Here is a 23,049-nt window from a genome sequence, read left to right as displayed (position 1 = left end):
AGCCCATTTCACTGGACCTGGTCATTCCAGTTTGTCTGACTGTCCTGTGTGCAGGAAAAATACAAAGGAAATGTTGGCACAAAAAAACTAAATCAAAGAAAGACAAGAGGAAAGACCAAATCCTGCCGAATGTCCATGACATCCGGCAAAGAGTTGGGGATAAAAGGGCGACAGCAACCTGCCTCTGGGCTGGATATCTCCCTGCAGCCATGTGGTGGATGCCTCCACAGTTCTATACGCTTTGTGCTCTCAGACAGGACGACCAGAGAGACTTCTTTCCTGGCATTTCAAGTGTTTCATTTCCTTCTTCACATGTTTTTTTTTTTTTTGCAGTACGCGGGCCTCTCACTGTTGCGAACTCTCCCGTTGCGGAGCACAGGCTCCGGATGCGCAGGCTCAGCGGCCATGGCTCACGGGCCCAGCCGCTCCGCGGCATGTGGGATCCTCCCGGACCGGGGCACGAACCCGTGTGCCCTGCATCGGCAGGCGGACCCTCAACCACTGTTCCACCAGGGAAGCCCCTTCTTCACGTGTTTTAAAATTAAGGACATGCATACCCCTGCCGAGGCCCAGTCAAAACCTGTTCGCCTTCAGATCGCAGCAATTAGCCCAACTACAGTCGGTTGTCTGAGAATCACAGGTGGTCCTTGTCACCAAAGAGAGGGGACACCGGGTAGGGGTGGAGAATTCTAAGAAGAGCCAACCCTAGCTGTCCTTTTGCCGTTGGTCCGCTGAGCCTCTGAAAGCCACGTGTGTTGCTGTGCGTTTTGCCAACAGTAATAAAGATCAGGCGCTGGGGGTTGACAGCGTTAGGAGCCTCACGTGTATGACGTCATTTAACCACCAGACACAATCTCTGAGGTCAGACTTCTTGCAGATCTTTCAGATGAAGGAACCAAAGCGAAGGGCTTTGAAATCGTGTGTCCAAAGCCATGTGGCAGAGCCGGCGTTGGAGCTGAGGATGACGGGACTCAGGATGTTACTGTCCCATCGCTCCCACCACTGCAGAATCAGCCGCGAACTGAGCGGAGGGGGAAGCATGCATCCGAGGGAAAGAAGCTGGGTATGCTTACTGTGGCAAGAAATTTAGAAAAAATAAGAAGCAGCAGTTATAATATTCCACAGTGAACGATACCCAAAGACGAAACAGCAGAAGAGGTAAAGTGGTAGAAATAGTGCAGCCACGTTGAAGGTAAAATTGACTGCTTTTTAGGACAGAAGTGTCAACCCCATCGCTCTGCAGGGTGGAGGCTTTCACCCAGAAAGGGAGGACGGAGTGGCCTTGACAACTCCTACGACACCCCCCCCCCGCCCCGCCCCCGCCCCTGCCCCAGCGAGTTCCAGGCTGCGGGAGGCTGAGCGGCTGCCAAGAACGCCCCCTTCTGGTGATGCTTTCAAAGCCCAGCATGACAGCAAGGCAGGCGGCCGGAGACCTGTGTTTTCCGAAACCTGGGTAGATGCTCTCCAGCAGACAGAGTTTTACTCAAGCAAATAGCACTACCCTCTCTTTTCCTCTTCATCCCCGCAACTAGCGATAGGTCAATTCTTTTAATAAGGTAAGATAGACAACGGTAAAGAGTTGGAATAATACTCTCTATGTCATCTGTATATTTATGATAGCTCAAAGACATGGGTGTGTGGATCTAATTAAAAATGTGAAAGGGTTTAGCAGCCTGCTGCTTCCCCGCACCTCTCTGGTTGCCAAATCTTGGCAGCCGTGTTGAAACGGGGCCAAGTGTTTAGCGTGGAGCTGGACTGCTGCCAGCCGGTGCGCTGCATTGTGGAGCCAGGGATCCTGGAGGGGCTGCATTAAAACGAGCTTGCAGGGCACCAGGCAGAGAGCAGGACCCGGAACCCAGCCACCCCAGAGAAAACCCGCTGCAAAGGAAGGTCTTGCTCTCTGCCTGGGCCCGAGCCCCAGCTCTTCCCAAAGTGAGGCAGGACAAGTAAGGCCATCTCGGAGACTAGGCAGGGCTGCAAGGCACTAAGTGGGAAAGTGTCCTGACAGCTTTTGCTACAATTTAGTTGAAATCCGGCCTCTTCAGAGGAGAAACAAGTCTCAACTTTCTCTGAGCAGCTAGGGTCTGAGCTGACAGCCATCTCGTGGTGCATTTCTATCGCGTTCCAGGAGTTTCCACTGTAAGTCTGAGCTTCTCTCGATGGCTTCTTAATTGTTCTGTGTCTTCCCTCCAAAGAAGCGGAGCCCAGAGCTGGGTTTTTCCGACCTGACTGTGCATACACATCACTTGGGGAATCTGGTGAACAGGCAGGTTTCTGATTCAGTGGGGAAAGGGGAGAACTCATTTTGGCAAGATCGAACTTACCGGAACCGCTGATGTGCCCAGCTGTGAATTCTGACTCCAAGTTTCACGGATTCAAGGTTGGTGGGTTCTGGAGAGGTCCACCTTGGTGATTCAGAGTTGGAGACAATGTGTGGTGGAAGGGGGGTGATTCAAAGAGCTCGACCTTCTCCATGGTATGTTGACAAGATAAGTGAAACTAAAACACATCAGAGATAGAGATTACTTCTTATTTCCTCAAAATGTGCCAGTTATAAACAAATTACAGAAGAAAAGGGATCATATTCTTTCTGTACAGGAAGACTTCCCTGCAAACAGTGAAACTTCAGTTCTAAAAAGATCTGCTAAGATATTTTTGGGGGTGTGATATTTTGGAGGGCTAGGATAGGGGATGGGGGAGATTTTGCCTTTTAACTTTACGTCTTGTGTATTGTTGATTTTTAATGATAATGTGTGTTGATGCATTTCTTTTTAAATTAAAAAAAGGAGGAAGAAAGAGCAAGACTGAACCAGGTAGGAAACCTGGTAATGACCTGTCTCCAGGGCAGGCCATCAGGCCAGTGGTGGAGACAGCACGGAAAAGTTTGAGGTCACTCAGTCCTGGACTGGAATGTGGACTCTGGAACAAAGCTTGGGAAAGTTAGCTGACATTGTTGGCGTCTGAGGCCCCACCTGCAGAATGAGGTCATAGTACCTTCATTGCAGGAGCTTCCCTGGGTGCTAAGGATACAGATGCAAAGGGGCTCAGACCCAGGGGCCATGACAGGCATCTTACAGACCCAGGACCCCTCTCCACTGGGGCCAGGGTACTACCCAGGATAGAATTTCATCCCAGCAGTTGGCTTCTAAGCACAAATATATTCTAAAACCTCAGGACGGGAGCTAATCACTTTGGGTGTCACCAAGCCACTTTTCATGGTATCAGAGAGAGCTTGAGAATAAAAGCAGGCCCCGGGGAACCACAGAGAATTTTCTCTTTCTTCTAAATGGTAAATGTATATGTATGGAAAGTTTAAAATGACATGCCAAATACACCCAAAGTCATCATACTTTAGCCAGCCACATTTATTCTGAAACAATAAAATGCATGAAGTGAGTACTATAGAGGGAGATGCAGGTCATGTGGTCCCTGTACAATTAGGGGCTGATATTTTCTTAATATCCTGAGTTGGCACCCACGTCACTCTGTTCATGGATGGATAATATAGAACTCGCTGTTTCTATCACAGAGAGAGAACCCGTTTGTTACTAAGCATCCTAAGATTTTTTTTTTTAGGAAAAGTACACTCCAAGAGACTTTATCAAATCTCATTCCTAACATGTAGGCAGGTGATTGTCTAAACCACTGAGGGAAGATGTTCCAGGTAAACATCTCATTAATTAAAGAAAACCTCTCTCTCCACCCCAACCCTGAAAAGGCCCTGCAATTTAGAAAGACACACACGTGCACACACACACACACACACACACTTTTTAAAAATGCTTCCAGGCAACTGAATTGTCTAGCCCAGCCACCTCTGATAATTAAAGTCTACAGACCTTAAACCCCCCTCCCTCCCTCCAATGTCTGTGTGACCACCACCCCACCACTCTTCCAAGCAACATTTGCTCTAACTTAATGTTCTGGTGTTTTCGGGAACAACATTTAAAAATAAACCATTTTGGAACATTGTCAAAGTCCTGTCTAAATTTCTTCATGACAACCACCTTAAGTGAGATTTTAAAAACCAAAAGAGCTGGGCACAAGGGGAAGAAAAGGATTTCCTGTTTATAGAGTTCTAACTGCAGACAACGTCAAATGAGAATGTATTTATTTCTCCTTCTTCTCCCTTTCTGATTCCCTCACTTGCGTGTAGGGCATCCTCACTGCACCCCATGACTCCTAAGCCTGTGCCCCTTTTGTCCTCTCTATGGGGTCTGGCACCTGGGTTGGTGGTGAAGAGACTGAAATCCTAGGACAACTTTTGCTCGTGGCCCAGACTGGTCACTGGAGAAAGAAGTTCTGGGCAGAGAAGGGGCCTTGGGCCGGTGTTAAAATGTTGTTCCTGGTCCTCCTAGTAATCCCTGCCAAACAATCCTGCCTGCTGTGTTCCTATCAACAGTCTGATCTCCTTGGTCTGTTGCTAAGATACCAGCCTGTTGTTTACAAGATCCTCAGTGGCGTAGACTTCCATAATTTATAATTTATTATCTTAGTGTCAAAACTTGGGTTGCTTTTTATTTTATTTCACCATAGATCCAATAATTGTTAGATACAACAAAGGTCATCCACCCACCAGTGGTGCCGTTATTGCTCCAATAGCATCCCTGGCTGCCCCTAAGTTTAGGTGTTGTGGGAAAAAATGCTATTATAAACTGGAGATGAATATCATTTTTTGTCCATTAACTTCATGTATTATAAGACTGCTCAGGTCAGTGGATTCCCTCCAGATTTGCTCACTATTGAAAACATGTTTCTGGCCAACCAAGAAGGAAATGAATTGAAACGATTTCAATTATCACAAGAAACGAATTGAGTCTTCTTGCTGTGTACTTCAGCACCCAACTCACCCATCCTCTCCCCACAAAGTTCAGGGCCATGGACATTGAACCAGTGCTAGAAATTATCCCCGAGCATTGTTGGGTGTTTTGAGCACACAAAACTACCTTTGGAGAGTTCTCCACTCACAGTAAGTCAATCAATTCAGTAAGGAAGTGATGACACAGAAGAAAGAAGAGTCATTAAGTAAAACAGCTCAGTTGCAACACCCTAGCTTAAAGAGAAAGAAGAGGAAACAGTACAAATGATATAATCATGATCTTTGCTAACATTTGTTGTGCAGGCACAAGGCTGAGTGCTTAACCGGGACTAACATATAAAGCTCCTGTCAAACCTATGAGGAAAGTTCTAGTATTAGCCCCATTTTAGAGACAACAAAATTAGGGCTTTATGACCTTCATTAAATGGCAGGACTGAACCCAGGCTGAATGTCTCTAGAACCATTATTCCCATAGAAATAAAAAAAAAATCACATTGGGCTTTATAATTCATTGTCTGTGAAGAGTCCACAGACATCTGACAGAGCAGGGAAACATAGTTTCCAAAATCGTATCACCACATTATCTTTCTCTGCCGTCTTTGGAATCTCTCTAGAAACCACAGAGCATGAGAAATTTCTAGAAAGGGCACTTTATTTTCCCCATCAGAGGACCTGGCAAAGTCTAATATTTTACTGGGAATTAGATTTGTTGTTTTCCAGAAAGCAATTATGGCAATAACCCATACTGGCATTTTTCACCGCTGAATTCCTATCCTCTCCCCAGGGGTGCCATGGCTAGGACATCACGTGGAGCAAGGATCTCCTGGATCATCTCTGGTTGGGGTTGGCTGGCAGCCTCTTTTTAACTGCTGTGGTGAAAAGAGATAAGTTGGAAGCCACTGACCACCAAAGAAGCAGTCTTCTAATTATGACTTAACCATTTTTCAAGACAGGTCTGAGACCTATTTGCTTTTTCTCTCCAAGCAGAGAATTAATCCCTTTCAAACATGTGGATGCTTGACTGGAGCCCAAAGATACACCCCAAGCAACAGAGAAGGGGAAACACAGATCCCTACTTTATCTCCTGAGAGCACCTTTCTGAGATGAGCATCTTCCTGAGGGTGCAGATGGGGTCCTATTCATCTTGGTGGCTGCATGACAGATGTGTACATCATTCAGGATCAGAAGTTGTGGCTTCAATTCCCCGTCTACCACGTAGCAAGCCCTGTGAACGGAGGTGGGTCTTTTAAACTCTTAGGTTCCTAGTTTCTACATTCGCAAAAGCAAGGATGATAATACGACCTTCTTTACAAGGAAGAGACCATTAAAATTAAACAATGGATGGAACACAAAATCAGGGGGAGGAAACTCTACAAGAGTGACTAACATCATTACTGGAACCCCAGGGCCTGACAAATCGTAGCTTCTCATTGCTGCCTGTGCAACTATGAGCATGGAGCCCAAACTACATGCGCCAAAACTGCTGAGCACTGGGGACTCTGAGATGGAAGACTTCTCTTTCTCCAGTCAATTTTTCACTGTATCATGGAGGAGACAGATGTGTAAATTATTATTCAGAAGGATACAATTACTTCTATGGAAACCCAGGTTGAGATGCGACCTTAGAAAAATGTAGTCTTTAAGGTTCATTTTCATTATCTGTGGTGTAGGGATATAACTGCCTAATCGTCTCGAGAAGAAAGAGAAGGATGCCCCATGCCATCTTCACCCAGGAGGTGCTCAATAAATATGGAGGGGTGGGAAATGAGGAATGCCTGTGGTCCCATCCCAATTGCTACCTCTGCTCTGGAGTTTTATGGGGGCTTCTAGAAGGAGAGGTGCTTATTCACTGATAAAAATCAAAGGTAATTAGAGCATAACCTCACCACCCACATAGATGAGGTTTTCATCAATGTCAGCGGGAACCACCGCCGTGGTAATGAGCATACTGATTCCCTCTGCCCCACGCCACTAACTTTTAGCCTCTTGGTCCATGGCAATTCAGCAGCTAAAAAGTCAGAAAGCAGTAGGGTCAGCCAACTGTTTTGCAGGATACTGCTCAATCCTAAGTGTGATCAATGAGCAAAGAGAGTGCTGATGTAAAGAAGGAAAAAGCCCCTTGGGAACGGGAATGAGTTGGGCTAGAAATTCAACTCAGCCATGTTTAAACTCTGACCACGGGCAAGTTACTTAACCTGTCTGAGGGCAAATTCAGTGTCAGCATGAACATGGATTGATCTCATGGCAGTTGCCCTCCCTTCCAAAGACCCTGTAACACTGATGATGCTGACGGAGGTTGAGCCATGGTCTGGGATCTCTGGCTTAACTTTAGGGAAGTCAAACAAAAATTCATCACCAGGATTTTAGGATCTTTTTTTATTGCCTCTTAATTCCTGGCATTCAGCCAGCCAATAGTACTGCCTACTAGTTTTTATTTATTTTTTAATTTTTCTCTTTTATGGAAATACACAAATGCGTGGAAAAGGTCACAATTAGGTTCACTCTAATTAAATGATTCCCTGTCAACCTCTAAAACTGGCCCCCTCTTGTCTTCCCAGAAAAGCAGAATCCTCCACCCCTGCATTCAGAGCAAAAGCTACTGATTCTCTTTCCTAAATAAATGTCCTCTCTGTATAGTTCTGTAGTCTCTAGGCAGTTCCAACCATATGATTCTAAACCAGGAGGACACACTCCTTACCGTCTATTAAAGCTCTGAGGGCCCCTACATTTAACAAGCTCCTTAGCACAGGCTCCTGCTCTAAACCCCTGTACATCCATGTCCCCTCAGAGATCTCTTCACCACAAACTCTTTGCACGTGCAACATGCAATTGCTTCTCGTGCTTCAGTCATGTCACGCTGGGCCACACGTGACTCTCTGACTTTGCACGCTCAGTCCCTTGGGAAGGACACGACTTCTTTTCCAGCAATTTCTGTTCGGCCTTCAAGACACAGACCAGTTGTCACTTTCTCTCAGAAGACTTCCCAACTTCTCTGGGCAGTGAAATAATCTACATTTGTCTGATTCATCTCTGTATAGAGTCTTTGTACCTATGCCGCTGGATCTTGGGCTCCTTCTGGTATCTCCAAATGCTTTTCATTCTCATTCCTTCCCAGGACTATCTTCCTCTACCAGCCATTAGGTGTTGATGTTCCTCAAGCTTGGCTGTATATCATTTTAAACTGTCATGATCGTAATTCTTTACATTGTGTCTTGGTCATCCCTCTGCTCTCCAGGCAGTAGTGACCACTTATGTGCTGAAGCCTCCCAGAGCTGCATCTCTAGTCTTGCCTCTCTTTACACCCTAGACCTTTCCATTCACAGATGCGATGCCTGTCCTGAGGCTTGGCCATTTCCCAGAGCCCTCAGACTCAATAACTTCAAACTGATTTTACTTTTCTTTCTCTACACACCCCTAAATCCTTATTCCATTTCAATGTTTTCTCATGAATGGAATCACCACATGCTCAATATCCAAATGAGAAACCTAGACATCTTTACTGAGGCCTCCCTGGATATAAGCCTGCCCATCTGATTAAGCAGCAAGGCCTCTGCGTGCTTCCTTTACAATAGTTTTCAAATTTGTTCAGTCTCTTCAATCCATCACCATCCTCCGTCTCTTCGTCTAGGCCACCATTGTTTCTTTTCTGGACTTCTGCAACAAACTCCTATTTTACCTCCTTGCCTCTAGTATTTTACCCTTCCCATCCATTCTCCATTTACTAGCCAGGATGTTTGCTCTAAAATACCAAGTTTATCATGTCATTTTTCTATTTGAGAGTTTTCAGTGTTTCCCCTGCTGGTTTGGGGGTAATGTTCAAAAGCCTCTGCATGGTTCAAATATCTTGACCTGAGTTATAAACTCTGGGTTTGTGTGTCTTGCACCTCTGGGCCTTGCAGCTATATTGGACTCCTCTTAATTCTGCACTGGGCTCTGCTCTCTGTGTCTCAGCCTTCCCATATGCTGTTCTCTTCCCAACCTTCTTTAACTCCTAGCCAAACTTCAGACATCAGTATACAGTTTACTTCTTAGAAAGTTCCTTCTCCCTTGTCCACCACTAAACTCCCAGTCCCATGAAGGGATGTGCAAAATGAATGGAAATATGTATTTTTGAACAAATTATTAATGGTCTCAGTTTTTCTTGAGATTGGCTACAGAATTAATTTGGCAGGACTTTGCCTCAAAACATGGTCTTCTTCCCCACCAATCGGTTCTCTCGCCTTCTCTCTTTGAATATCCCTGAGTTCACACTTCCAGAAATGTACCTGTATTCACTTTGAAGTTTATGCCAGAATTTCTTCCAAAGAGATACTCTATATTCTGTCATGGCTGTAAGAATCTTAGGTGTCCTTTTTCTATTCTCAAAGCTCTGGTTGTAGAATGCACACATGATTGATCAACACAGAGCTTTTTTATTTTATGTCACATTGTCATAGTAATCGATGATGATCTATGCTAGCAGATCCACACATGGTTCCTCCCTTACAAATACAGTTTTTGAGTTTCTAAGAATAGATTTTGAATGGTTCCCTAACTCTGAGCTCTTCCTAGGAAAATAACTTCCCTGTTTTGTTAAAACTTCCCTGTTTCTGCCAAGCAACCTGCATTTTAGCATCCTACATTTGTTCTGGTTTTTGCAATTCTAGACCCTCATGACAGAGAGAGCAAATTCTCTAGCCCTTCGATCTTCAGGATCTTTCAGTTATCTTTCTAGTCTCCTGCTATTGTCATTTAGAGTAAGTACAGTCAGTCTTTGTATCTGTCCATGAAAGGTAATCTCACTCTTCTTTTAATTGTTCTTGGATCCCTTGGCTGAATGCCTTCTAATCTGCATGCATCCTTCTCTTGCCACGCAGCCCAAAGCGGCACGACTTAGTCCCGGTGCCGTCTCAACAGAACTACAAAGCCGGGAAAGATCCCCTTTGGCTCAGGAGCTCACAGCCCTTGTCCCTCTCCCAGAAGGCAGCATGACTCAGGACAGTGCTGTCACCTCCAGCTCAGCCTGTTCACCTCAAATCCCATTGTCCTTCCCAGCTGGTAAATTACTTTGAAACTTGAGTGCCAACTGTTGGTCACTCTCCTCGTGAGTTTTCAATCCATGCTTCCTCTTTACTTGAAAGCATCATGGTCTCAACAGTGATTTTGGTCTGCAGGTTTGAACATTTTATAGCTAACACCTTTTGATTTAAAAATTACAGGTGGGGCAGGGTGAAGGGTAAGCTGTGACAAAGTGGGAGAGTGGTATGGACATATATACACTACCAAACGTAAAATAGATAGCTAGTGGGAAGCAGCCACATAGCACAGGGAGATCAGCTCGGTGCTCTGTGACCATCTAGAGGGGTGGCATAGGGAGGGTGGGAGGGAGGGAGACACAAGAGGGGAGAGATATGGGGACGTATGTGTATGTATACCTGATTCACTTTGTTATACAACAGAAACTAACACACCATTGTAAAGAAAGTATACTCCAATAAAGATGTTAAAATAAATAAATAAAAATTACAGGTGGTTCTACCATCCTTGTTCCTTTCCAAATAGTTCTTTGCAACACCTTGAACTTAGTGTAAGGAAAGCACAATACCTCGCTACACAATTTTTCTTCTTAAAAGAGGAGAAAGAAGGACCTATTGTATAGTACAGGGAACTATATTCACTATCTTGTAATAACCTATAATGGGAAAGAATCTGAAATATATATATATATATATGAGTAACTTTTCTGTACACCTGAAACTAACACAACATTGTAAATCATCTATACTTCAATAAAAAAGAAAAGCAAAAGGAAAAAACCTAACCTCCCCAAAATAATGATAATAAAATATAAAAGGGAGAAGAAAGGATGAGAAATGCATCTGCACCCCTCCACCAAGACAACACAGCTTTTTCATGCATCACTCAGTCCCAGTGGGTGCCTGTCTTTCCACATTGCACTGGGTTTCCAGTTAATGTTTTAAAATAAATGTGGTTGCATCTGCTTTTATAGTAAAATTTGACAAAATAAGAGCCAGTGTATTACAGCAAAATGAGCATGATTTTGATGTTAGGTAGCTTGGGTCCATTTCCTCTCCTGTGGTTTATTGAGCTCGCCGTTGGCCATTCTCTATGCCTCAGCATCTTCATCTGTGAAACAGGTAGAAAATACAAATCCAGTCTGTTGTGAAGGAAAAACTGAAAATGATTCCATAAGTTTCCTGTAAACTTGAACGTGCTATATAAATAAATCAGATTAACTTCAGAAATCTTGGAAACCTGAGGTTTAGGATTTTTTATACATTGATATAGAGGCAATTTCTAAAGAGTTTAAATTGTTAAACTAAAAATGAAGAGGAAATTTGGTTAAAAGAAAATGAAATTTCAAATATGTCATAGTGAGATTTTGTGTTGTTGTGTTTTTCTTATAACAGGAAATCTAGTATTTTTAAAGAGTTAGTCATTGAGAACCATAAGTTTAGCTGCAAAATTTAGCTGCAAAAAAGTTTATGAGCAAAATCTGTTGGGAGAAACCAGTAAGAATATGGCTCCCCAAGACCTCACTATAGAGCTGGGGCTATCACCCCCACATCAAACAAGAGGGTCTAGATAGAAATCAGAATACAATTTGTGAGTTTCCAGAGAATGCTGAGAGATGGAGAATGAGATGTGGAGCATCTTGGAAGACTTCCTGGAGGAGGTGTAATTCCTCCTTTTAGACATGAAGAGTCTAAAAATGTCACCCTGAAAATTCATAAAAGCATTCTTTTTTCAGTTTCAACTTAATTTTAAATTATTTTACATTTACATTTTAATTTTAAATTAAATTTAAATGAAGATTTAAAGAGATCACTGCACATTTGCTCCCCCCTTCCTAAAAATCTCTCCCCTGCATCTTGGCCCTGTTAACTCCTTGGCACTTGGCAGCCTTCTAGCCTCAGCTACAGGCCACCTTGTCCACCACCCTTACCCCAACCCCTCTCCTCCCCAGCCAGGTGGTCACTCAGAGTGGCCTGAACTTGCCTTATCGAAGCAGCCTTCACACTGTCCTGTGGTTGATGGTTACATCCCACCCTGTGGTCCTCCTCTTTCCTTCTTCACCTTTTTTATAACCTCATCATTTTGGGTTCAGTGACCATTACCTGCCCTGTACACCCTTCCCCCTTCCCCCCTCCTCCTGAGTGTAAGCCTTCCACTGGGCTCTCCGGGAACCCCTTTCTGGCAGCTTCTCTGGTCACAAAGGCCACTTGGAGACTCCTGTGTTTCCTCTTCATCTTCTTTACCCAGTGAGCTTAAGAAAGATGGGGTAGGTTGAACCAGGAATTCCCTTGGTTTTAACACAAAATATGGTCAGTTTAAACAGCCTATTTATCCTGGCTAAATGACTCTCCCCTGGGATAGTTGAAAATGCTCTTTTAGGCTGGCTAACAACTCCAAGCCCCTGGGCCCCCTGGGTTCCCGGTGGGCGGATGGTGAGAGTCCATTAGTCACCTCACCTCCTGCCCTTTCTGGTCTCACCTGGACCCTTGTCACCTGTACCTGGGCGTCCTAGTCTCAAGGAGTCCATGCCAGCTTCTGCCTAAACCTCAGGAAAAGATGAGGAGATTCAAGCAACTGTCTTTCTTAATCCAGTGAGCCTTGCCTAACAGAATGTGAGAAAGATTTGGTGTGAGTGTTACAAAAGGGAAAATTAATAAACAATAGTGTAATAAAGAGGCAGTGGGGACAAAAACTCATAAATATTGGACATTTTTGGCTTAAGATCTTGACTAAATATGTGACTGTAACAGGTGATATGATCTGTCGGAACTTAAGTTTCCTCGGGACTCCCCTGGTGGTCCAGTGCTTAGGACTCTGCTGCAGGGAGCACAGCTCGATTCCTGGTTGGGGAACTAAGACCCCACATGCTGGGTAGTGCAGCTAAAAAAAAAAAAAAAGGACTTGAGTTTTCTCAAGTTGGTGTGGAGTGGGCATCCTAGCCCACACCTTGCAGCAATGCTGTGAGGATCCAGATTGATGGGAGTGAAGCACCAGGCAAAGAACCAAAAAGTGGTACCTAGTACAAGGGATGTTGCTATCATCCTACACAGCCAAGTAACTTTAGAAGTGGAAATGCCCAATCCTATTACCCACGTCCATATGAGGGAAGGATCTTATTTTTCACTATTGTCAGAAGTGGTGTCCCTGATACTTATCTTCTGTGAACTTTCCAGAATTAAATGGCTTGAGTGGACACTAAGACCCCCTTTTCCGTGTTAAATATATGATGTGTAGAGAAGCGGAAATCCATTGAAACAGGGAGCGAGCCTGTTTGTAACGGTCACTCCTAACAGTATTAAGCCATTTCCCTACTTAATAAAGAAACAACAGGAGAATTGAGCCAATTCACAGTAGATTTTTATCCTGGAAGAGTAGCAACAAACCCTAGTCCTCCTTTTGTCAATACCTCTTAATTAACAGCTAACTTCAGCTCACAAGAACTGAATTTGCTTACTGATTGATCCATACCTACACAGTATTTGATACTATATGATACCATCACGTTAAGATAAAATTTGCTCCAAACTGTACGAGTCTAGTCATTTAAAATACAGAAATTAGGTAATTATAGCCAGAAGAATTCATTAAAATTTGAAAGTAGATAAATAAAAGGGGCCACTACTAGCTAGTCATTAAAATTCTACAAATAAAATGGGAAAAGAAAAAAATGAAAGACAAAATAAAATCCACACCCTTCCTGTTATTCCCCCCGTACTTTATCTTCTTGTGAGTCACACGCTACATGTCTGGGGAACAGTTATTTGTTACCTCTCTGATCAAGACGGAGCAGGTTGTGGGCGAGCCAAGTGTCCACCTGGGAGAGGGTCACGGTCCCCAAAGCGCACAGTGTGGTTCCATCATCTGTAATTTTCATCAGAAAACTAACTTGAAGCCTCTAGATTTGACACTGTTTATTGGGTAAGAGGAAGGAAGGGGGAACTCATATTAAGATTAAAGAACCATGTAAGATTCTTTAGAAGTAAAAAGGACCACATCACAAATACATCTCCATAATGGCCCTGTGACTTGCTACAAGTCGGTGCCGCTTGGAGTCTGAGGAAGAGAGAGAGGATGGGGGGCAAAGCCATTGTTGACAAATTCTTCAGTGAAACAGGAAGAGGCAGGTTAATGGTTAGCTGTGTACGTGTGGGTGGTAGAGGTGGAGGGGCAAAGCAGGGAGATGGTAGAATTACAACATCAGTTGAAAAACACAGGCCACATGAGCACTCCTCAGACCAGCTGATTCTCCCCAGTGAACTCACCAGGGAGAAGGGATTTGGAGGCGAGATCTCATTACTAATTTTGTTAAACACCCACCTGTGAACACAGCAAAAGAAATAGTCCCTGGGACCTGGGCGGGGGGGGGATGTTGACTCTGTGCTCGGGTGTAGCCAGCCCTTAACCTAACCAGCTGCCTGACTCTGGGGCTCTCGATATGCTCTAAGGAGTCCTTCCATGGACAGTGAATGCAGATGCAGATAAAAACCCAAGCACGAGGCTGCTGATGGCCACCCAGGTTCAGCTCACAAAACCGATGTGGGTTATTAGCAAGCAAATGATAACAAATGATGAAACAGGGTTGTGTTTGGTAACCTATCTAAAGAGGCAAATAAACTCAGGGAGTTCTCTTCTGCACCTTGACTGTATATATATGCAGGGTCATGCATCTGTTAAAACTTTCTGTAAATTAAATTTATTGACTCAGTGTCTTCTGAAAAGTTCAGAGGTTTCTGACTTCAGGTGAGGCTTGATCAAGAGGCTTGACCGGGCTTCCCTGGTGGTGCAGTGGTTGAGAGTTCTCCTGCTGATGCAGGGGACGTGGGTTCGTGCCCCAGTTTGGGAAGATCCCACATGCCGCAGAGCGGCTGGGCCCGTGAGCCATGACCGCTGAGCCTGCGTGTCTGGAGCCTGTGCCCTGCAACGGGAGAGGCCACAACAGTGAGAGACCCACGTGCCGCAAAACAAAAACAAACAAAAAAAAAAGAGGCTTGATCATATTGCCAAGGACCTGGATCTTCTGGGTCTCTTCTTTCTGTGTCCTCTGATGTTGGTGCATTGCCAGGACCTATGCCATGGTTCCTGGGAACCCCGTAGCTCTCCCCTCAACAGAGCAAAACGGTTGCCTAGTCCTCCCCCTCATAGCACCATCCACAGAAAATCGAAGGTCTGCTTCAGTGGGTCTCTCTGGTAGACAACCTCCAAGATGGGTCACAAGGATCCTACCTCTCGGTACTAATGCCCTTGTGCAATTCTCTCCTCTTGAATACGGGCTGGACTTAGTGACTTAAGGATTGAGACTTCATGTCCAAGGTTAGGTTATACTAGATGGTGACTTTTCCCCTGTCCTTACACATCTTCTCTGGCTCTTTTCACTTACTTGCTGTTGAATAAGCAAGCTGTCACGACGTGAGCTTCCCCATGGAGAAACCCCTGTGACAAGGAATTGAGGATGGTCTCTGGACAACTTCCATCGAGAAACCAAAGCCCTCAGTCTACCAGCCTGCAAGGATCTGAGTTTTCCAACAAGCCCACGAGTGAACATGGAAACAGACCATTCTCCAGCCAAGCCTCGACATGACTGCAGGCCCATCCAACGCCTTCGTGGCAGCCTGTGGGCAAACCTGAAACAGAAGCCCCAGCGAAGCCACAGCTGATTCCTGACCCATGGGACCTGTGAGATAAAAAATGTTTGTTGCTTTAACCCAATAAGTTTGAGAGAAATTGTTATGCAGCGATAGATAACCAGTACACTCACAGAGAAGAGAAAGGATGCTTTTCTTTCCCAGAAGTTCCAGCTAACGCAACCTTGATTCTCACTGGCTCTGAATGCTATACATACATCTCCAAGCCAGTTGCCACATCCAGAGATAATCATTTCTGAGATGGGATTTGTAATCAAAGGAGCTGTCCTCCAGTCTTACTTTGTTCTGCTGACTAGCTGTGTGCTTGGGCCAGTCACTTAACCACTCTGAACCTTGTCTTGGTCATCTATGAAATGGTGAAGTGAGTTGAATTGTGTTCACTGAAGAGATATGACCAGCTCCTAACCCCTGGTGCCTGTGAATTTATTTGGAAATAGGGTCTTTGCAGAGATAATTAAGTTAAGGATATTGAGATGAGATCATCCTGGATTTAGAGAGGGCCCTAAATCCAGTTACTGGAGTCCTTGTAAGAGAAAAGAGATGGAAATGGAGCTTTGAGACACACAAACACAGAAGAGACCCAAAGAGGAGAAGGCCATGTGAAGATGGAGGCAGAGATCTGGGTGATGCAGCCGCAAGCCAAGAAGTGCCCAGGATTGTCATCAGCTACGTGAAGCTAGGAGATAGGCATGCAAGGGATTCTCCCAGAGCCTCCAGAAGGAGGCAACCCTGCCAACACCATAATTTCAAGACTTCTGGCCTCCTGGACTATGAGATAATGAAGTACTCTTATTTTAAGCCACCCAGTTGGTGGTATTTTCTATGGCAGCCCTAGGAAACTAATCCAAATGGTTAATAATGAGGTATAGTGTTGAGAGACTATGGTTGCAGAAGTCTAAATAAACGTAGTGACCTAATAATCAGTGTCCTGCCTGTACTTAGCCCTTCCTGCAGTGGTATTACATGCACCAAAAAGCAACTTCATGGGCAGAGGCTGGCCAATTTTAAATATGATGGATAGAGGTGGAATACCAAGTTTGAAAGAAGTTCAAGTAGAAGTGGAGAGAGCATTTGATTTGAGGTCAGGAGTCGGGGGAGAGGATGTGCAATTTCCCAGCACATAGTAGTTTCACAATAAACACTTCTGATTTCTATAAGTCATATGTTTGGTCTTATTGACTCCCATACTGCCTGGCTCTAGGCTGCCCCACCAACCACTGGCATTTCTGGTGACATATAATTCAGAGAATAGATGTGAAAACATGTATTTGTTTAAGGTCTCTCATACTGACAATGCTGAGAGGAAGAGCAGAGCAGGAAGTCAAAGTTGAGGGTTTATACTAAATCCACCTCTTCTTGGTGGGCAGGTGACAGTAAGTGTGTCCATTCACATCTGTGCTTAAATTCTTTTAAACATTCCCATTGTCTTAAAGGATAAAATCCAGGTTCCTAGGGTCTGGTTCACTTTCTCACTGTCCTTACAACACCCTCCATATCCCTCCCTAATATTTTAGTTTCTACAACACAACACTTCCTGTCCTGATGGAAGTAGGCTCTGCATTTTTCCAGTATTGTATCTTGGTTCCCACTACCGCCAACAACTGGAATGTTTTTTTACCTGACTACCATTTTACTCCTGCCTGTGTTTTGTTTTGTTTTGTTTTGATCTCTCACTCCCTGCCACCAAACCTTGGCAACCCCTGATCTTTCTATTTTCTCCATAGTTTTGCCTTTTCTGTGTCAGATAGTTGGAATCATCCAGTATTTAGCCTTTTCAGCTTGGCTTCCTTCACTAAGTAATATTCATTTAAGGTTTCTCCATGTCTTTTCAAGGCTTGATAGCTCATTTCTTTTAATTTCCAAATAATATTCCAGTGTTGGGATGTACCACAGTTTTATTCATCCATTTACCTATTGAAGGACTGCTTGGCTGCTTCTAAGTTTTAGCAGTGATCAGTAAAGCCGCTATAAACATTGGTGTGCAGGTTTTCATGTGGATGCATGTTTTCAACTTCCTGTCTTTTAAAATCCAGCTCAAATGCCTGGGGGAAGCTCCAGGAAGTGTCGCCTGATTCTCTCAGGCTGCAAACATGCCCCTCCACTGTGGCCCCAGAGCTCCATGGCTCCTCTCCTGCCATGACACTTGTAAGACTGCACTGAACTGTTTGCCCACCAACCACCCTATGGGCTCCAGAACTAGAGGGTCCATTCAGCTCCATTTCAAAAGCACCTACATTAAGTGGTCAAGGTATATTTGTTGGTCTGAACTTGAAACCAGGCTTTAATTCTCTGAGTTCAATCCAGCATTCTCTTTCAAGTAGCTTTGAATAGTTAATCCTTGAAGGTAGGTGCAAGTAAAAAGCAAGGTCCAAGTGGGATCTTCTGGGCCATGTCTTCTGGGTCACCATCTAAGTGTAACATCGATCCTTGGTGTGGAAAGGCAGGTCTACAACCCTTGATGTAGTCAGAAATGAAGTTGAATGGAGAGAATAGTGTAGTCTTCTACCAGGAATGAATGCTGGAGTTAGTTGTCCAGAGAGCAAGTTAGCCTATCAGGGTTCTCATAAGGATAGAGGAACAGCAGAACAGATAAAGAAAAAAAAAAAAAAAGAAAGAAAGAGAAGAAAAACGAAATAAGGTAAAAGACAGGATAACCCTGCACAAATGTTAGGGATGTAACACAAATTTGTCTCTGAGTTTCCTGAAGCCTGAGCAAAGAGGGAAACAGGATGAATTGTGATCCATTATGGTCATTGGATTAAAGAAGAAAAATATGTCCCTAAGATGCCTTTCTATCCCCTCCATACTGGGTCCAGATATGTATTTTTCTCCAGTGGGTATTCATAAAGGGAACACTGTGTCATGACACGGCGTCATTTTAACAGCAACAAACCTCAGGGTGTCCATTCTTCTATCACTTCTTGGTGCAGGCAGATGTGAAGACTCCACACAAAGCCTGTCTTTGGAAGCATAAGCAACAAGGATGTGAGGCAAAACAGACCCTCTGTGCTGAACCCTCGGCTGCAATTGGATTAGGTCATTGTCAAAAACCCTGGGACCACGTTGCAGCACTGGGACTGACCAACAGGGGGAGCTTGGGCAAGGCACCCTGTGGGCTTTATTTTTCATCATTGGTCAAAGGGGTCAAGCTATCCCAGTGCTGTCTGCTTCCTGGGCTCTGGAATAATCTAACACAAATGTTTGGGGCTCAAATGAAGTTGGTGGTTTCCATTTATTGATTCACTTTATGGGCAAAACTATGTGGCAGTGGACATCAGTGAGGGACAGCAAGGGAAGGGTCCCAAGAGGACATTTTTCTAAGGAGAAAAAATATTAGAAGGAAAAGGAGAGGGTCATTACTGTGGGCTGTACTCTGTGCAGTTGTGTGTTTATGTCTGTCTATGTCTATGTGTGTGTCTATATCATCTATATCTGTATCTATCAATCCACTCTATAGCCATCAGTCTATCTATCTCTGTATCTATGTTATATAATTAAATACCACCAACAACAGTCCTAGACAGATTCTTTCTCTCCGAGATAAAGAGACCAAGCTCAGAGTTCGTGGGGACCACACAGCTATGTGAAAAGATGAGATTAAACTTATGTCAGTCTGACTCAATAAAGTTCCATAGCTTATCTGATCCATCATCTTCCCTGTGCCGTTTAAAATAATGTTTAAAAATTATTTTTAATTTTATATTGGAGCATAGTTGATTAACAACGTTGTATAAGTTTCAGGTGTACAGCAACGTGATTCAATTATACATATACAGATATCTATTCTTTTTCAAATGCTTTTCCCCTTTAGATTACTACAGAATATCGAGCAGTGTTCCCTGTGTTATACAGTAGGTCATTGTTGGTTATCTATTTTAAATATAGCCGTGTGTACATGTCAATGAATAGCAATATGTGATGGACATTCACTAGATAGAAGGTTCTTGATATTATTTCTTTTCATTAGAATACTCAGAAAGAGACATTTTTGACATTTTTTTCCTAATCACCCTGCATGAAATATTAATACCACAGATATACTATATACCTGGTTATATACTGTCTGTATACTTGTACTTTAAATGTAGAGTAAAATTTCCCTATTCCCCCAAGAACCAGTTTTAGCCCATTTGGGGGTAATGTTACCTTTCCCTTGAAAATACATGCTCAACCACAAATACTACATTATGAATTCATGGTCACTTAATAATATGTAAAATCCTTATAAATTTGAAATGATAGACCTATATCATTTAGTTTGTCTTAGAGATAAATAAGAACCAGAAGGTCCAGGGAAGTGGGCCAAGCTCACAGAGGCAGGAAAGGCAGAACCAGAGAGATACTAAAGCATCCTGAATCCCACTCTACTGTTCCCACCATGCCGGGGTGATCAATAAATGGTTGGCATTTCAAAGTGCTCTGGGTTTTTCCTGCAATATCTCCCTGTACTTAATAAAATAATAGTACTTTGGGAGAAACCAGGGTCTGCCAGTGGCAATGGAAAATCAGCAAGTCACCACTTGCACCCACCTTTTAGACATCTTTTGAGAAGTAGAGTGTATTAGTTTCCCATTGCTACCATGACAAATTACCATAAACTCAGTGGCTTAAAACAACACATATTTATTCTCTTATAGTTTCGGAGGTCAGGAGTCCAAAATGGGTGTCATAGGGCAACAATCTAGGTGTCAGAAGGGTTGTGTACCTTCTGGAGGAGAATGTGTTCCTTGCATTTTCCAGTTTCTAGAGACAGCCCACATTCCTTGGCTTGTGGCCCCTTCCAGCAATGGCATAACTCTGACCTCTGCTTTCATCATTACATCTCCTCTGATTCTGACCCTCCTCCCTCTTTCCCTTCCAAGGATGCTTGTGATTACTCTGAGCCCACCAGGGTAGCCCAGAATAATCTCCCCATCTCAAAATTCTTAATGTAATTGCATCTGCAAAGTCTTATTTGCCATGAAAGTAACAGATTCACAGGTTTGGAAAATTAGGGTTTGCTCATCTTTGGGGGTCATTAATCTTCCCACCATACACATCATTCTGGTTTGCCTGAGACTGCAGTAGCTTTGAAACTGAAAGTCCTGCATCCTGGGAATCTCTTTAGTCCCAAGGGTACCAGGACATTTGGTCACCCTAAGTGTATGACAGGATGAGGTTAAAAAGTCACACTTGTTGGAATGGTTGGTAACTTATAGTTTTTTCTCTGGCATGGACCCTTGTTAGCTCTCCAGCTTGGCACTGTCAGCCTCTACTTCCCTCTAGAAATGTCCAGCAACTTGTAGTTTTACCTATCTCTGTGCTTTTGCTTCACCAACCCTCAACTTAGTGTTTCCTGCCCACCCTCTCCCTTCAAATGGCCAACTTCTGTTCACTGAAAGGCTGCACAGTATACACCCCAGTCACTGCCCTTATCAAGCCCTTATAGCACTTATCAAGACATAACTACAAGTCTGCCTTCTAGATTATGAGTGACATCTCTAAATCAAGGTCTAGGTCATATTTATCTTTGTTGCCAGAGGGGATTGCATGGGTCCTTAACACTTAACTGTGATTCAGGAAATGCCTGCTGATCTGAACTGAAGGGGAGGGTGAATACATGCCTGGCTGGGTGGATGGTAAGAGATGGATGGGTAGATGAGTAGATGGTGGATTCATAGATGGATGGCTAAGAATAATCAACATACCTAGAGAGTATCTTAGATCCTAACAGCACCTAGGCCAAGGAACAATGTATACTTAATTTGAGTCAGTAGTATATGTCAGTCCAGATAGGGAGCAATGAAAAGCAAAGGGATGTGAAGTGAAGCAAAGGAAAGGAAAGCAGAGAAGATAAAAGAAGGGAAAAGGAAAAAATGTACTGGTGGTCTCCAGCCTGTACCACATGCCCACAAATAGATCTGGATCCCCAAGGTGAGATTGTTCCGGAATTCCAGAAGAAGATGCATGTAGCCCAAGCACAGACCATGCCATTGGTCCTTTTTAATCACCACTCCTTCAGCCCAAACTCACAGTAGGAGGAGAATGTCTGCCATGCATTTTAATCTCAGAGCTCTGGGCTGATATTCGTCAGCCCCAGGTAAAAAGCCACTTCTTCGTCTACACTTCTCACATGCTGGGCAGGCATCTTACATTTTGCAGGGACTGTGAAGGTACAAAGTCATGCAATTCTAGAGCTCAGCCCCTTCCCAAGTCAGAAAGATAGGGGATTAGAGATCAATGGGTTTAGTTATCGAGTGGGTACCTATACCTTCCTGGAGCCATCTTGGAGAGAGACATGTGGACTTTTGATTTTCTACTTGCTCAGCTGAGACTGAACTCCGGACTCCTGAACACCCATAAGTAAATACTCCACTCTTTTGCTATGAACCTTCTTTTTGTTACTACTTCATCACCAATGGAGAATTGTCAGCAAAATATAAGAGAATTAGTGTCCTTGGGACTCTGTGGCATTGCCAACTTTTGTCACAACCACCTTCTCTGCATCTTAAATGTTCTGGTGTTGATATTCAGCTTGGGATCCTCATCTATATCCTGCTGAGATGTGAGTTCAAGGTCATCAGATATGGCGCCCTGGTTGTTTGCCAAGGTGGTATGCTATTGAATGTCAACTTGGTGGGGTCAAGGCCAGCATTTGGGGGTTTCTAATAATTCATGGGATTTTCTGGAATATCCCCAAATTCAGCCCTAAAGAACTGCAGCACCTAGGTGAGCTTTGGACAACACCCAATGCCAGCTCTGGCCCATAGCAGATACATGCTTTTGAGGGATGAGCCTCAGTTTCTCTAGTCGAGCAGCAGGGTGAAGTTTAGACCAGGTGGTCATTAAGTGTATTTCCAGCCCTGTCATTCTAACATTCTGGCATGCCTGGCTTTAGGATTGCTATGAATTCATTAGCACCCTACCCTTTAGGATTGCTATGAATTCATTAGCACCCTACCCTTTGCCTACTCTGATAGATAAGGTCAGGAAATATAGTTCTTACACATCTGTAGTTAAACATTAATGTAAATAGTCTGCCTGAATCTTGGCTTTGGTTATTCTGTGGATCAAACCATGCCCTCCCGTATGCACAGTAATGATCGGTTATGGTGGCCATATGTCCTGAGTTTCCTTGGACAGCCTTGATTTCAAATATTCTGTCCCATCGACAGACATTGTGTCAGATCATCTATCCCGATTTTGATTCATAAAATATGGTGTCCATATGGCAAATATATCTCCACTACCATGGCGTAGAAGGCTTTCTTCATCTACCTGCAAAAGCTCTGCCTTCTTCTCCCAGGCAGATAAGGCTGCTTCTCTGGACTCCCACTCTGGCTGCTGTATCACCTTCATTCGAGCACTTTCATGTCTGTGTCCTGTGTTGGACATTGGCCCTCTAAGGGCAGGGACAATGTTTTTTTTCTTTTCATCTCTATATTCCTAGCACCAGTTCTGAATAAACTAGAAGCGATTTTTCAGGGGTCTGTTACATTACACAGTAGAAATCTTCCTGAAAAGTTGGGATCATGCATTTTTAAATTAAAATCTCTTTTAAATAGAACCAGAGATTCCATTACTTAAAGGAGA

The 23,049-nt window shown here is 43.8% G+C and overlaps 1 long non-coding RNA gene across 1 annotated transcript; it reads right to left on the bottom strand.

Moving 5' to 3' along the window:
- Nucleotides 1-233: 233 nt before the first annotated feature.
- LOC114904526 lies at nt 234-2,572 on the bottom strand. Its single transcript, XR_003795973.1, has 2 exons — nt 2,325-2,572; nt 234-1,072 (listed from the first exon to the last, which is right to left on the bottom strand). It is a non-coding gene; the product is annotated as an uncharacterized LOC114904526 (long non-coding RNA).
- Between the last annotated feature and the right edge of the window lie 20,477 nt (nt 2,573-23,049).

Source organism: Monodon monoceros, unplaced genomic scaffold, assembly GCF_005190385.1.
Source record: "Monodon monoceros isolate NGI ecotype Baffin Bay Population unplaced genomic scaffold, NGI_Narwhal_1 Super_Scaffold_21, whole genome shotgun sequence".
NCBI classification, from domain to species: Eukaryota; Metazoa; Chordata; class Mammalia; order Artiodactyla; family Monodontidae; genus Monodon; species Monodon monoceros.
Note: the sequence above shows the minus strand (reverse complement) of the source record. Positions and strands in the feature narration are given on the sequence as shown.